General features: G+C 48.9%; 1 protein-coding gene across 1 annotated transcript in view; it reads right to left on the bottom strand.

Annotated features, from left to right (window-relative positions):
* The window catches only part of MIER1 (MIER1 transcriptional regulator), a 35,369-nt gene extending 20,367 nt beyond the window's left edge, over positions 1-15,002 (bottom strand). The window contains exon 1 of the mRNA XM_074151586.1: positions 14,378-15,002. The gene's annotated coding sequence lies outside the window, so the exon portion shown is untranslated. The remainder of the gene's footprint in view (positions 1-14,377) is intronic.
* Between the last annotated feature and the right edge of the window lie 50 nt (positions 15,003-15,052).

Genomic DNA, 15,052 nt, shown 5'->3' with positions numbered 1-15,052 from the left:
TTATTAGCTTTAAAAGGCAGTACAACATAAAAAAGCCAAGAGAAAACCTCTCTGCACAATTAAGTAGCCTGAAACTCATGTTAAGCACTAAAAACATTTTTGCAAATGCTGCACAATGCCATAGGAAGTTTTGTTAACGACTGGAGTTTAAAAATCTTTCTTTGAAAGGTTATCTTTACAAATTCCACTATACAGTATTATTAGCATTTACCGAGCTAAAGTTGAGTATCGAAATCAGCCAGCACTGACCGATCTCTAGTTGGTCTGTTTTGTTTGCCGGATAAACCAGCAGAACTGGGTAATTCAGAATAAGCAATACACAATTATCAGTACAAATTAACAAAGTTGTAAGAAACGGCCTCAAGTTGAGCCAGGGGAGGTTTAGGATGGAAATTGGGAAAAATTTCTTCACAGAAAGGGTTGTGAAGCCTTGGCAGAGGCTGCCCAGGGCAGTGGTGGAGTCGCCATCCCTGGAGGGATTTCAAAGCCGGGCAGACGTGGTGCTGAGGGACATGGGTCAGTGGGGGTTTGGGCACTGCTGGGCTGGTGGTTGGACTCCATGATCTGAAAGGTCCTTTCCAACCTGGACAATTCTATGACTGACCCCCCCCTGGCTACACCCTCCTTTCAGGGAGCTGTAGAGAGCGAGAAGGTCTCCCCTCAGCCTCCTTTTCTCCAGGCTGAACACCCCCAGCTCCCTCAGCCGCTCCTCACAAGACTTGTGCTCCAGACCCCTCACCAGCTCCGGGAACTCAGCATCCAAAGCGTGACTCATCGTTACAACACAGGCTGCTCTCGCCAAAACCAACTGACTCGGACACCCAGTTGCTCTGAGATGGCAAAAGAAAAGCAGAATTAGGGCTGGTAAAGAGACAAAGGGAAAAAAGTATCCCCATGACTTCTGGTGAAAGATTATTCCAGAAATGAATGTCCTCGTAGGAGTAGAGAGCTGGATTTCATGTCCTAGAAAGCCCTGAAGATAACCTATTCTGAAGGATAAAACATGTTACTTAGTAAACAATAAATTCTGCAAACGCCATCTTAAAACTGTTCTTTCGGCCCAACCATTACAATGTGTCGTTATTGAAAGGCTTTTACACAAACTAAAATTCCTGCTGACAAAAAACCTTCTTTCCAGGATACAACCTGCACCTACTCATGGCCAGTTTCTCACTAACCTCGTACAAACACTATGCTCAAGGCTAAATAACCGCTCCTCGCCTTCCCAGTTATTTTTTTGATGTAACAGAGGCATTTCAAGGGGGGGCTCAGCTGGGAAACAGTTTCTGTGCCTACAGATCATCACAGAATGGTTTGGGTTGGAAGAGACCTCAAAGCCCACCCAGTGCCACCCCCTGCCCTGGGCAGGGACACCTCCCACCAGACCAGGTTGCTCCAAGCCCCCTCCAACCTGGCCTTGAACCCCTCCAGGGATGGGGCAGCCACAGCTTCTCTGGGCAACCTGGGCCAGGCTCTCACCACCCTCACAGCAAAGAAGTTCTTCCCCACATCTCATCTCCATCTCCCCTCTTTCAGGGTCAAACCCTTCCCCCTCCTCCTGTGGCTCCCCTCCCTCATCCAGAGTCCCTCCCCAGCTTTCCTGGAGCCCCTTTAGGGACTGGAAGGGGCTCCAAGGTCTCCCCAGAGCCTTCTCTTCTCCAGGCTGAACAGGGCACGTGGAGCTTCTCCTCACCAATTCATGCAGCAACCTTCAGGTTGCTGAGCAGGTTCATCTATACCTTGCATGGTTTTATGTACATGTGCATGTGCACAGATTTTTATGTGATTGAAGTATAAATGTTGGGGCCTGTTCTTTCAGTCCCACTTGAAGTCCCAGGGGATGAGGAAGTCCAACACCTTCATTAGGGACCTGAACGATGGGACAGAGAGCACCTTCAGCCTGTTTGCAGCCAACACAACACGGGGAGGAGCAGTGGATACAGCAGGTGAGTGTGCTGCCAGAGGGATCTCAACAGGCTGCAGAGACGGGCCAGCAGGAACCTCATGAAGTTCAACAGAGAAAGGCAAAGTCCTTCACCTGTGGAGGAAGCACCTCCTAGTATATGCATTTTCAACAGCTTGCCCAGAATCTCATCCAGTCGGGTTTTATATACCCCCAAGGCTGGAGACTCCCCAACCTCCCTGGACAATCTGATCTAGTTTCTAATCATTCTTAAAATAAAACAAGTTTTTTTAACTGGAATTTCCTGATTTTCAACATGAGCCCGTCGCCTACTGTCCTGTCCCTGGCCACCACTGAGAGGGGTCTGGCTCCCTCCTCTACTCCCCCATCAGACATCAATACCCAGGGATGAGACCCCCTGAGCCCTCTCCTCTCTAGGCTGAGCAGCTCTCCTAGCCCTTCCTCACATCTCAGGACCTCACATCTCTAGACCCTTCAGCATCTTTGTGGCCTTTGCTGGACTCACTCCAGTCTGTCCCTGTCTCTCCTGCCCTGGGGGGATCCCAGCCCTGGGCCCAGCACCCCAGATGGGTCTCCAGGGGCAGGATCACCTCCCTTGACCCAAACACAGCCCAGGGTGCTGGGGGAATTCTTTGTCACAGGAACACATGGCTCCTCATGGTCAACTCAGTGTCCACCAGGACCTCCTGGTCCTTACCCACAGAGCAGTGCTGGGCTCTCCAATTTCAAGAGAGACATGGACAGAATAAAGCTACTCCAGCAAGGGGCCACAAAGTTGATAGAGGGACATAGGAGGAGTGGCTGAGAGAGCCTGGGCTATTCATCCTGGAGAAAAGATGGCTCAGGAGGACCTGATCTGATGGAAGGATGTACAAAAGACTGAGCCAGTCTCTTCTCAACGGCATCCAGCGACAAGAGTCAATGGGCACAAGCTGGAATGCATTTAAACATAAGGAAAAGCTTATTTTGCTGTAAGAGTGATGAAACATGGGAACACGTTGCCTCAAGAGGTTGCAGTGTCTGCACTGGAGGTACACAAAACCAGGCGAGCAATGGTCCTGGGCAACCTGTTCCAGCTGACCCAGCTTTGAGCAATGGGTTGGGTCTTGACTACCTCCAGACCCTTCCAACTTCAACAATTCTGTAACTCAGTGCTCCAATATATATTGCAACAGAGCCTACCACAATGAAGCATCTTCCTGTTGAGCAGACACAAAACCATAGTGGGGCAAAAAAGATCTCATAGAAGTCAGGCACAGTTTAAGAATCAAAGTTCTGCTTTCAGCATTCTGAAGTTGTATGGAGAAGCCCTGACAGCTCAAGGAAACAAATGGCCTTCCCTATGGGCTGAAATAACTGCTAAAGGAATAACCGCCGTCACAGCTTCAAAAGCATCGCTGAAATACTGCAATGCCTCCGGAGTTCTGAATGATCCCCGTGACTTCTGAACAACTCCAAAATATATAGCCTGTACAATCCTAGGACAGAAAAAATACAGACCCGCAACAGAAAATCTACAAAATCCCACCACTTCCAGAAACATTAAGCCCATTTCAGGCTACCTCACAGAATGGAAACAGCCCTTGAGAGGTGCTAGTTCATTCTTTGCCACAGATTTCACAGGCAGCTTTTAGGAGAACAGCTTCTGGGGTCTCTATTCCTTTCTCCTAAGCTTCGCCCACCATACCTACCCAGTCTGTCCTGGGTTGAGGATTATCATTTCTGCATTTCATCCGTTTCTAGTCTAAGTGATGCACCGTCAATCGTTGTCTGCCTTCTATTTCCAGCTAGAGGCCGTCTCACATTACACCTCAACTGGATTAATGGCCAGCTGCCGCCCAAAGTAGTAGCCTGACCTCTTCCCACCACTGCCACTTGCGCCAGGTCCAGAGACCAGGAAGCTCCAGCATGCGCTGGTTCAGCAAAGCGACCTCAAAGAAAACTAACATTAGCTTCCCATCCTACCAGCGAGCCAAACGACTTCATCTTGGGCCTTTGGAGTCACCAGACATGCTGCAAACAATCCAGAGCGTGAGTCTGAAGGGAGACACGTGGAGAAGGGTGCCTGGCAGGAGACCAGGAATAACCCTTTCACATAAGATGAAAGAGCATCCTATGATTAAAGAGCTGTTTCAAGACAATTCCTGCTATTCTTGATTATTCAGTCCTTTTTCCTTGCCTCCCAGTGATCCCGGCTCTGGCCAGATGGCTTTGAGGGCATTTGCTTATGAAAATTTTCTGGCAGTGGTCAAAGATCATACGGTTACATGGGTATCTTCAGATCTGAAGTCCTCAGCTATGCTATGTCAATATAACAGGAATTCCTCTGAAAAGGATACCCCCCTTCCTTAGTGCTGCAGTAATTCAGAGAAGTACAAAGCACTTTTTTTTTTTGCCTCAAGGGCACTCGTGGGAACAAAGAGCTGCTACCTCTAAGAAGATGATGGTATCCGAGGCCCAGCAGAGAAAAACTATGGGATATTTACAACATATGGGCTGACACACTCAGATTGGTCTATGCATAGCACTGGCAGAAAAGATAACGGGTTCAAAAGAACAAAAAATAATTCCTGAACTCCTAACTCATGGACAATGAAGAAAAACTCAAGTGACCGAGGGAATCCTGCTGTGTGGGTACAGTGTCGAGCACATTTCTTAAAGCTCCAGAGGAGCAACTGGAAGGAAACACCAGTTCTGAGACAGGAAGAATATCAACCTTATGGCAAAGAGAAAAAGAAAAGACACCGAGCAACAAAACATCAGGCTTGGATGACACTAAAAGAATCTGTCACTGTTTTTATTCCATGTGTATTTTTAGGAGTCCGGGGAAAGACATGCAGAGTAGGTGTTTTCAGAAGGTTAGTGACACTTGCAGCAGTAACCGAGCCAAAAGATGGCATCCAATACATTCTCCAGTGTGTGGACATGGGAATACATGGAGCTGAAGCTGGCCATCCTCTTTCTGACACCTTTGGGCTGTCAAGTGATGAACGTAGCAGAAATATCACACAGAGAAAAATATAGTGTTATTCTGACAACAAAAACTGGATGGACTTTGGGATGTCTGTATTACTGTCATTTGTGATGGAAGTCAAATGGTAGAAGGAAAACTGAATTGGCATCACGACAGGTTTATTTAATGCAAACAGCTTTCTGGAGACACCAGTTTTATTCAGCTTATTTTTGAACCCACTACTTCAGAAGCAGAGGGGTGTCTCCAGGCAGTGCTCATTTCTGCAGGAGATTTTCCCATCTTATTCCAACGCTTTCAAGCTGCTTGGACTGGAATGGGACAACCCAAAACGTGAAAACTGTGGATGTGATGCACCAGCTTTTCTCTCTTTACATTTCTCCTACAGCCTGCAAAGAAACACCTGGACAGAACTGACGGGACACTACACGGTTCCAGTTCTACCTACAAAACTCCTGTTGTAATTGCTAATGTCTTTCATGCTGTTTAATATAATCGATTAATAATGGAACGTCTTAAAATTAGCAGTATCTGCAGTCTCTACAAGACAGTGACAAATATACATCCTGTTCAAATTTACTCAGTTATCTTTAATAGCTCTTTAAGTGTCATATAAAACAGTTAAAAACTAAAATTAAATTTTGTCTATATCGATAGCCGTAAGCCTGACAAATTCATCAAGCAGATGCTCAGGTCTTTTAAAGTTTGCTGCAGGAAAATACCAAAGTTAATTTCTGGGTTAACTTGCTTCAGCATCGTTTTGGGCAGAGAAAAGTTTAATATATTAAACTGGCAAGCAAACCTTAAAACACAGCAGCGTTGCCTGCTATATAACACCCCCAAGAATGAAGTGTGAGCAGCGGGTAGAGGGTACGTGTAATAATCTCACAAATATACATGCACGTGGCTTCAACACCACTAAAGCTACATTTCACTAAGCAGACTAATTACAAGTAAATGACTGCTCGGCAAGTAGTGGTATGCATTCTGTCCGTAACGACTCACGTTTATTCCCAAAACGCAGATATACAGTTACAGGAATACAACAAAAAAAAAAATACTTTGAATACAAAGACCTCTTGAAAACTGCCTGAATACACACGCTTTAGATGCTAATCCTGCAGTTCAAATCGAGAATAAGAGCTTGTCAGCTAAAAAAATATAAGCGTGCAAGACCCATGCCCGAACTGTTGAAGTCTCAAGAAGTGTCAGCCACTGAAGAAACTCTCCAGTGAGCCAAGCGAAACGATGGCCTGGAGAAAACGACCAGTTCAAATGGCGAAGAACTTCCTTTACTCAAGAGAGCACGCGACCCTTTTCATAAACAGGTATTTCAGTGGTAGCCTGACACTTCCAGCCTGTCCCTCCCTCCCTGTGCTCTGTATCAAAATAACCTCGGTGGCACAGAATGGTTTGCCTCATTTTTACCTGGGGGAAAAAAGCAGCAATATATTAAAGCAAGAAAAAAACCCCTCATTTAATAGTTTTATATGTTAACACTCCCACAGCCAAAACCAGAGTGACATCCAAGCCCTCCTGCACATGTAATGGAAGCCTTTATATACATGGAGTTTTATTTTTTTTAGTTTGGGTGCTAAATGAAAATATTCTTGTGCTTCCAGAACATAAAGACGAAGTGCAATGTTTCAACTCACACATCTCTGTGTACATCTAAGCCTTAGCTTAGAAACTACCACCTTAGCAAAGGTCCCCTGACTTGGTGGCCATTCCCTTCCTAGACTTGATTCCACTTAAGAACTTATAAAGATGAATTTTTCCTCCCATGAGGACGGCCAAGCGTTAGAAGAGGTTGCCCAGTCTCTTTCCCTGGAGGTTTTCAATACCAGTCTGGAGACAAACCTCAGAGCAGACCCTGCTGTGAGCAAAAGGTTGGACCAGACACCTCCTGAGGTCCCTTCCACCCCAAATTATCTCATAGTCTTAAGGCTTGAGATTTTGCAGGGAGCTCTGAAAAACTACTTACTTGCTCACTTCCCTTTCCCAGACTGCTGCTTCTGAGAAAAATAGCGGGTAAGGTTTGGTTCTGTTTATTACTACATAATAATAATAATAATTAAAACACAGAACCAAAAAAATTCAGCCTCGGTTTTTCTGGAGAAACTGCCTGATTATTTCAGAGCACTTAAATTGGCAAGAACCAGGGGTTGGGTTTTAATGAAGCTGACTCGGTCCTATATCCATCTACCTAAATCTCCTCACCAGGAAAAGGCTGGGAAGGGGAAGCAGACGATACACTGTATTTCACAGGGGATAATGTTACCCTGCATCTTTCAGACATTTGGTTTGCAACAGAGCTCCCTAAATTTGCAGTGGCTCACCTGAGGGCAAGCAAACTGCAGCCTAAGTAGCCTTTTTAAGTCGGTTTTGCCAGAGAAGTCACTGTATCAACCTGGGGACATCTGCAATATTGTATATACTAGTGAAAATTCTTAAGCAGAAAAGTATTTCAATTGCAACCCTGACAGATGTAGAAGCTGCTACTTTTTTTTTTTTTTTAAAAAAAAGCAGTGTTTCAGGGGAGCGCAGAAGGCTGAAGGATGTCGGGTGATGGCTCTCCCTGGGCTGATTTCCCCTTCTCCAACCTGCTGTCTGCTCCACACTCCTGCCAGAGGTTTATCATCCCACAGCAGGAGCAAAATTCCCTTTCCACCACACTGGCTGTAGAAGGAGAAGCCTCCAGCAAGAGGAGACAGCACCTTAAAAGTCCAGGGGGACAACACAGCAGGACAAACGATGACATTAAGACTGTTGGGGCAGCTTCTCATCCCCCTGTAGATTCCTGAACCAGAAGGACTACCTACCTCCCCAACCTGAACGCCCAAGGTGAGCACAGACATCTCCAAGAAGCACTGAAGGCCAGATGTAGCTACGTTTTTGAGGGCTCCAAGTCAAACGAAGAGGTAGCCCGCTTTAAGGTGGTACAAGCAGCTTCTGTCCAACAGCTCGTGGCCACGCTGCTGATGAAACCACATGCTAATTTAACGTATTTACAATAAAATGGAACTGATTCTCATTCTCCTTCCAGCAGAGGAGATGACTGGAAGAAGGAACCACCAGTTGTAGGCCTGGGTGGTCATCCCTGAAGAACCAACGTTACGAAGTATAGCATCAGCCTCAACTTAAAATCTCAAAATCATAGAATCATCTGGGTTGGAAGGGACCTTTAAGATCATCTAGTCCAACCATCAACCTAACTCTGACAAAAACCATCACTAAACCATGTCCCCCAGCACCATGTCAACCCGTCTTTTGAATACCTCCAGGGATGGTGCCTCAACCACTTCCCTGGGCAGCCCATTCCAAGGCTTAATAACCCTTTCTGTGTAAAAATTGTTCCTAACATCCATCCTAAACCTCCGCTGGCACAACTTGAGGCCATTTCCTCTTGTCCCATCGCCTGTTCCTTGGAAGAAGAGACAGACCCCCCCCCCGCTACACCCTCCTTTCAGGGAGCTGTAGAGAGCCAGAAGGTCTCCCCTCAGCCTCCTTTTCTCCAGGCTGAACACCCCCGTATCTTGCTAAGTAAAACTGGAAGTCTATGGAGTGATCATGCCCTACGGTAGGATTTCAGATGAGGCCAGACACAGTTGTATGCCAAGCACAACAGGAAAACATTCTCATGCACAATTTGTGACACGAATGGATTAGGAGTGAAGTCTTAACGCAGACTGAGCCTTCTGGCCAGGAGAGAGCTCAAAAGAACCTGAATTTCTCAACAATTCCACTGTCTACCTAAAACCCCTTTGCTGTATTAGAAAGAACTCTAAGTCCCAAGCAGTAAGCCCACAAACTTCCATATTCTATCACACACAAAAAAAGTCCACAAAACTCTTCTATTATGACAGAAAACCACCATCTTTTCCAAGACGAGAAATGCAGAATGCTAAATGCTATTGTTTTCCTTTCAATAGCTTGTCAGAAAAACCGAGGGAACACAATCTGGGACTATAACCGACCACTTTGGAGTTTATATTCTCACCAAGGAAGGCAGAAAATTGAATTCCTAGATATACATTACGTTCACAGTCACCTCTGAGAAGTATTCTACAAAAACCACTCCAAAATGAAATTAAAAAAAAAAAAAAAGACAATTAGTTAAAACTAAGATCAAACAAGGAAAATAAAAATATAATTGTGCTCAATGGGATGGACTGATGTGAATCACCAATTTTAATCGTGATTTAGATCAGTCAGCAGGAAACCTTGATTTAATCTATTTTGACCTTATTTTGTAGCCAGGCGTTACTCAAAAGCTCTGTCCTCCCTGACTGTTAAAACATCTCCATTTGCAACCACATTAGTGACGGTGTTAACTTTACTACTGCTTCCTGCAGGGGAGGCTATTACACATTTATGCATATTGTTTTACGGTAATAGCATAGCTTAATAAAAATACAAAGATTAGGAATGTAAAAAAAAAAAAAAAAAGGTTATTAGGAATGGTTATTACATCATGCATTTCTTAAATGTTATGTCCTCAAGTCGTTTCAAGCTGCAAACGGAAACTAGAATTCAGTTACATTCACGAAGTTTAAAACTCTTCAACTGAAAGAAGCGTAACATTTAGAAAAAAAGGAGAAATTTAACAGATACTAGGAATTTAAAGATGACTTACTGAAGCACCACCACACCGTGTTAATAAAACCCGATTTTCTGGCCAAAAGCAACTAAACTTTCAGAAATGCAAACACCGTTAAAGCGCACTCCAAGAAATCAGGGCGAGTCAGTGGAAGCACCCACTGACAGCAGAAGTGGTCCTCTCTAAGACACACATTCTCCTGCTTCTTCCCACACTTGCCTGACACCTTAGGATGCTAATTCAAATTTTTAACCCCACAGGAGCTGGCGCGAAGGCACTCGACTGCCTTCTCAGGAACTGGGAGGAAGAGAAGGGTATTTTTCAGTAATACTGACCAGTCAGAGCTGCACTGGACAAGGCGAATGGTTGAGGAGAAGCTGAGTCAACCTCATGGCTTGACTTTTTTGGAAGGAGGAATGTTATCATCCTCCTGCTGATCTGGTTCTGCTGCCCCACGTTATCCCTCACACCGGCTCCAGTCTCTGCTGGATCTTGCCATTAACTGATAGAACTGGCTACCCTGCAGGGAGCTTTTCACTCCTTTCCCAGCTCGTGAGGTGCAACAACCCACAGCAGGAGCTTAAGAAGCATCTAGGCCAAAGCAGAAGGAGCAGGATCTCCCTTTCTGGACAGCCAGGAGCTGTTGTCCATTCCCTCTCAACCCATAATTAAAATCAGCTTGGAATTTAACTCAAGCTATAGCAATCAAAGTCAGGGATTCTATGTCCCTACCTCTCCCATCCCGCCTCCCACCAAACGTGACCACCCTCCTTCCCACGCAGGAGCCTTGGTACTCCTCTTATTCTTCAGAGTTAGTAAAAAAAACCACTAAAACCAACCCCAAAACAGCACAAACGCTCATAATTTCCCATTAGTTTTGCCTGGTTAGTGTCCTGGCAAGTGCCTGTAGCAACCTGACCGGTGCATCCTATCACGGAACAAAATAAAGAACCAGCAGGAACTCAGCGCTTCTGGGAATTACAGGAGGTATTTAGTTCAACACAAAAGTCTGACCCCAAAACTCAAGTTTTTGGAATCAGAAGATCTCATTCTCACTTACATTTTATTCAAGCATTATAGTGGCTGAATAAACAAAAAACTCCATTCTCTTTCAACTACCAAACGAGCTTTTCAGTCAAAAAATCTTTTCTTCTCAATAGACGTGAAAATACTCGTATTTGGAAAAAATATCGATGTATCAGCATTCACTCCACCACAAAGACCAACTAAGCAGCTTAATGCACGAGAGGGTAATATTCACAAAGCCTGAGCTCATCTCAAGTTAGAGATGTTTTCCTTCCGATTTATGGTGAGAACAATCTTCTAACGCGTTGGGATATTAGGACTCAAAGCAATCCCATGAGCGTGCTTCAAAGGAAAACGAAACCCTAACACAGGTTATTAATCCCAAATCTTAAACCAGTTTAATATATATTCAAAATTTTTTTTTTTTTTTTAAATGGTAAGCGTCTACAAAAGTGAAACAGCATTTTTTGGTAATTTAGTTTCACTTTCTGGACTCATTTACTTACTAAAGCTCAAGAGCTCCCGCCTGCAGCGCTTTCCTGTCAAATTCAAAACGTTGCATATTTATATTCTTTATTTTTTGAGGTTTATATCCCTAGCATTAAAGCCTGGCTGAATTTTTTGAACACAATGTTTTAGGAGCTTTCTCGACCCAAGGATGAGTCCCTGTGCATTCCTTCCTAAGAGTCAGCACAAGATTTTCCGCCGGGGAAGGGATGGGGAAGAGAGGAAGGGGCTGCCCTACTTCCCACCCCCGTTTTCAAACCCAGGCTGGTCCCAGGCCCCTCGTCTGCCGAGACCTTGCTGCTGCCACCACTCTGCCACTCAAATCATCCCACAGGTGGATCAAAGCTTCCACAGCCCCTTTCTGCTGCTCTAACCCCTTAACCTGAAATAAAGAAGCCAAAATAGGACGAAGAGCTCATCCTAGCTTTGCTTCAAAAAGAGCAAAATGCCGAGGGGAAAAAAAAAAACCCACACAAAACCTCTTCCTTTCTCAGTAAAATATCAAGACCAACATGTAATAAAAGCCTTACTCGTTGGAACGGCATCCATAAAGAGAAAAACAAAGCCTGCCTGACCTCCATACCCCACACTGACTTTTTATTGCTCTCTGCAGCACGAATCCCCCACAACTCTCAACGCTATCGCCGCCGTAACATCAATATAAGTACGTGACAATACAGGATAGGAAGTAATTCAGCGTCCTGCCTGTGGCTCTTTAGCAACATGGCGAACTTCAGCTCCCACCAGAAGAGAGCTACTGTGAATATTTCACAATAATGCTGTGTTTAATTAACAAAACTTCTAAGTAATGGGCGAAACTTGAAGCAAAGATCCCGAATACTGCGATGTCTAGATAAGCTTGTGCCCCAGTACGTCTCTCCAGCTTTACAGATGACAGAAACCACGTTTTTTCAGCCAAGAAATTACTCGGGGATCAGCCCTGTGATTCTCTGCCACTCAAGATACAGAAAAAACATAGGCAGGCAGATTCTTTTAACTTCTAAGATTAAATTAGTGCATTTTGTAGCAATTAGAGGAAGAATACTTCATTATAGTTTTCATTTGGGAGGGAAAGATAAAATTAAGTTAAAATTCACACATATTCAGGAATTTCAAGGGAAGAAATCTCATCTGTAAAATATTCTAATCCAGATACCTCCACACACACCCCCCAAGTCTGGCTGCGTGAAACGCTTGTCCCACAGAAGAGAGAACATTTTGTTTTAATAGCAGACTTTTCAAATAAGCATTTCCAATTCATTTGTCAACATTGTTCAAGCAGCAAATTATCTTAAGATTGGAATCTTAGGATAATTTGAAGAAAACTTAAGGAAATATCTATTCATCTGTCCTAAGTGGCCTCCTAAGTAGCCAGAGATGCTCTCGGGCTGCACAAACCTCCACCTCAATAACCAAACACGTACCTCCCGCAGAAGGAAAGAGGTCAATGAGCCTTTCCCCATTTCCTGCAACTCCCCTCGACAGCCCTTCTCCCTCTTTCGGGAGAAAAGTCTCCCTCCCAAGAGCCTGAAAGGGCTGCCCTTTGTCTTAACAACGACAAAAATAAATTTAAAGAAAATAAATATATGTTTTATCCCTGAGCAACGGTGCTCCGATCAAAGCTGGGGAGAGGCGATTCTTCCACGCTGGGACAGGCGGTGGGAGCCGGCAAGAGGCGCATCCCTGCCCCCCCCCCCGAAGGGATTGCACCCACCCTAAGCCACGGCAGGCAAAGCCCCCCCATCTCCTCCCCTCCCCCCAAGCCGAACCCCGTCCCACGGCGGGCCCAGGCCCCGCTCCCCCGCGGGCTCCTCTCCAGCATCCCCCCCGCGGGCTCCTGCCGGTAGAGCCCCGGCTCCCCGGGCGAGGCACCGGCCCCTGCCCGGCGGCGACCACTTCCCGGTGCCGCCCCTGAGCGGGGGGGGGAGGCTCCGCTTCCACCTCCCCGGCCCCCCCGCTCCCCGCCGCCGAGGCGGGCCCGGCCCCCCGGGGCGAGGCTCCCCGTCCCGGGGCAAGAGGCCCCGGAGGGGAGCGGGATAGCGACGGGGGGGTGGTCTGAGGTGCCGAGGAACGGCCTCCCCCGGGCCCCACAACTAACTTGCGGGACGCTCCGCCCGGCCGCGGCCCCGCGCAACAAGTTCCCGGGGCAGGCCCCCGCCCCGCCGCCGCGCTCTCACCTCCGCCATGTTCGCTGCGCGGGCGGGCGGGCCGGCGGCAGAGCGGCGGCGGGGCGGGGAGGGAGGGAGGAAGGAAGGGCCGGGAAGGGCTCACATCGCCGCCGCGGCGGAGGGAGCGGCGCCGGCGGGTCACGGTCTGAACGGCGGCGGCGGCCGGGGAGCGGCGGGAGGGGGCGGGCGGAGGGGAGGGGGCACGCCGCGCACTACGTCAGCGCGCACAGCTCCGCGCGGCGAGCGGGAAGGCTGACGGGCGCGCCCCCTGCCTGTCACTCAGGGCGAGGGACACGCCCCCCCGACCGTCACTCAGGGAGCAGGCCCCGCCCCGCATGTCACTCAGGGTGATGACCTACTCCCCGCCTGCCAATCAGGGAGAGGGTCCCGCCCCCTCCGCCCATCACTCAGGGCACAGACCCCACCCCTGCCCGTTACTCAGGCTGAGGACCTCGGCTGTCACTCAATGCCAGGCCCCGCCCCCCCGGCCTGTCACTCAGGGTGAAGGCCCCACTTGTCACTCACCGCAGGGCCACGCCCCCTGCCTGTCACTCAGGGCGTGAGCACCACCCCCTTCCCCCCCACTCACAGTGAAGGCCCCACTTGCCACACAACACAGGGCCCCACCCACCGCCCGTCACTCAGGGAAAGGACCTTGCTTGTCACTCATTACTGGGCTCCACCCCCTGCCTGTCACTCAGGGTGTGAGCCCCGCCCCCACCGCCACTCAGGGCACAGGCTCCGCCCCCACCCATCACTCAGGGCACAGGCCCCGCCCCTCTCCTGTAACTCGGGCCGCGGGCCCCGCCTCCCCGCCTTGTCACTCAGGACAAGACCACCTGTCACTCAGGGGACAGGCTCCGCCCCCCACTCGCCACTTATGGCACAGGCCCCGCCCCCGCTCCTGTCACTCAAGTCCCGCCCCCGCCTCCCCGCCCTGTTACTCGGCGAGACAGCCTGCCACTCAACGCTGGGCCCCGCCCGTCACTCAGGGCGTAGGCCACGCCCCCTCCCCTGTCACTCAGGCCGCGGGCCCCGCCCCCGCCCTGTCAGCGCTGAGGCGCCCGGCCATGCTCCGCTCCCCGTGCCCGCCCCGGCCCCTCACGGCTCCGGCAGCGGCCGCCCATCGGTCCCGGTGCCACCGCCTACCCCCCGGCTCCCGGCCCGGCAGTCGTACTCACGAGGGGAAGCGCGGAAGCTGTCTCGGCGGCGGCCAGGCACACAGCGCGGTCCTCGGGGAACAGCCCTGGGCCCGCTCCGGCCGTGCGTGACACTGGGTGGGATAACACCAACAACGCTAGGTAAAGGGAGGAAGAAAAAAACCAAACAACCCCAACCTACAAAACAGATGCCCAGTCCTGATTCTGCCTCTTTTTTCCCCTAAAACCTTCCCCGGCTGTCTCGCCCGCCCAGCCTCAGCGCTGCCCTAGGGCTGGGGGATGGGCAGGTAGAGCCCTGCAGGGCGATGGGGAGAGCTCCTTAAAAGTGCTCTTTAATTGCTCTTAAAAGTGGCGATATAGAGATTACATACAGCCCGTTAAATACCGGGGGAAAGCCTGCCCCGTTCCCGGGGCACAGCCTGGGCCTCTCGTCCCTCTGGCCCGGCCCGGGAGGCCGCTCGCCCCCCTCTCAGACCTCATTTGCGACCCGTTTTCCCAACGAAGCGCGTTTCACACACTGGAAAGAAATCCCCCACGCATGCAACTTTGCTGACTCGAAAGAAAACCCAACCCAAACAACGCCAATACCCCTAAACCTACCCCCCCCCCCCCAAAAAAAAAAAAGGCCCAGACCTGCCCCGATCCCCGCCACCGGGGCCCGAGCTTTACGGCGGGGCGGAGGGAGCTGCCGCCTCC

This window comes from Numenius arquata, chromosome 8 (genome assembly GCF_964106895.1).
Source record: "Numenius arquata chromosome 8, bNumArq3.hap1.1, whole genome shotgun sequence".
NCBI classification, from domain to species: Eukaryota; Metazoa; Chordata; class Aves; order Charadriiformes; family Scolopacidae; genus Numenius; species Numenius arquata.
Note: the sequence above shows the minus strand (reverse complement) of the source record. Positions and strands in the feature narration are given on the sequence as shown.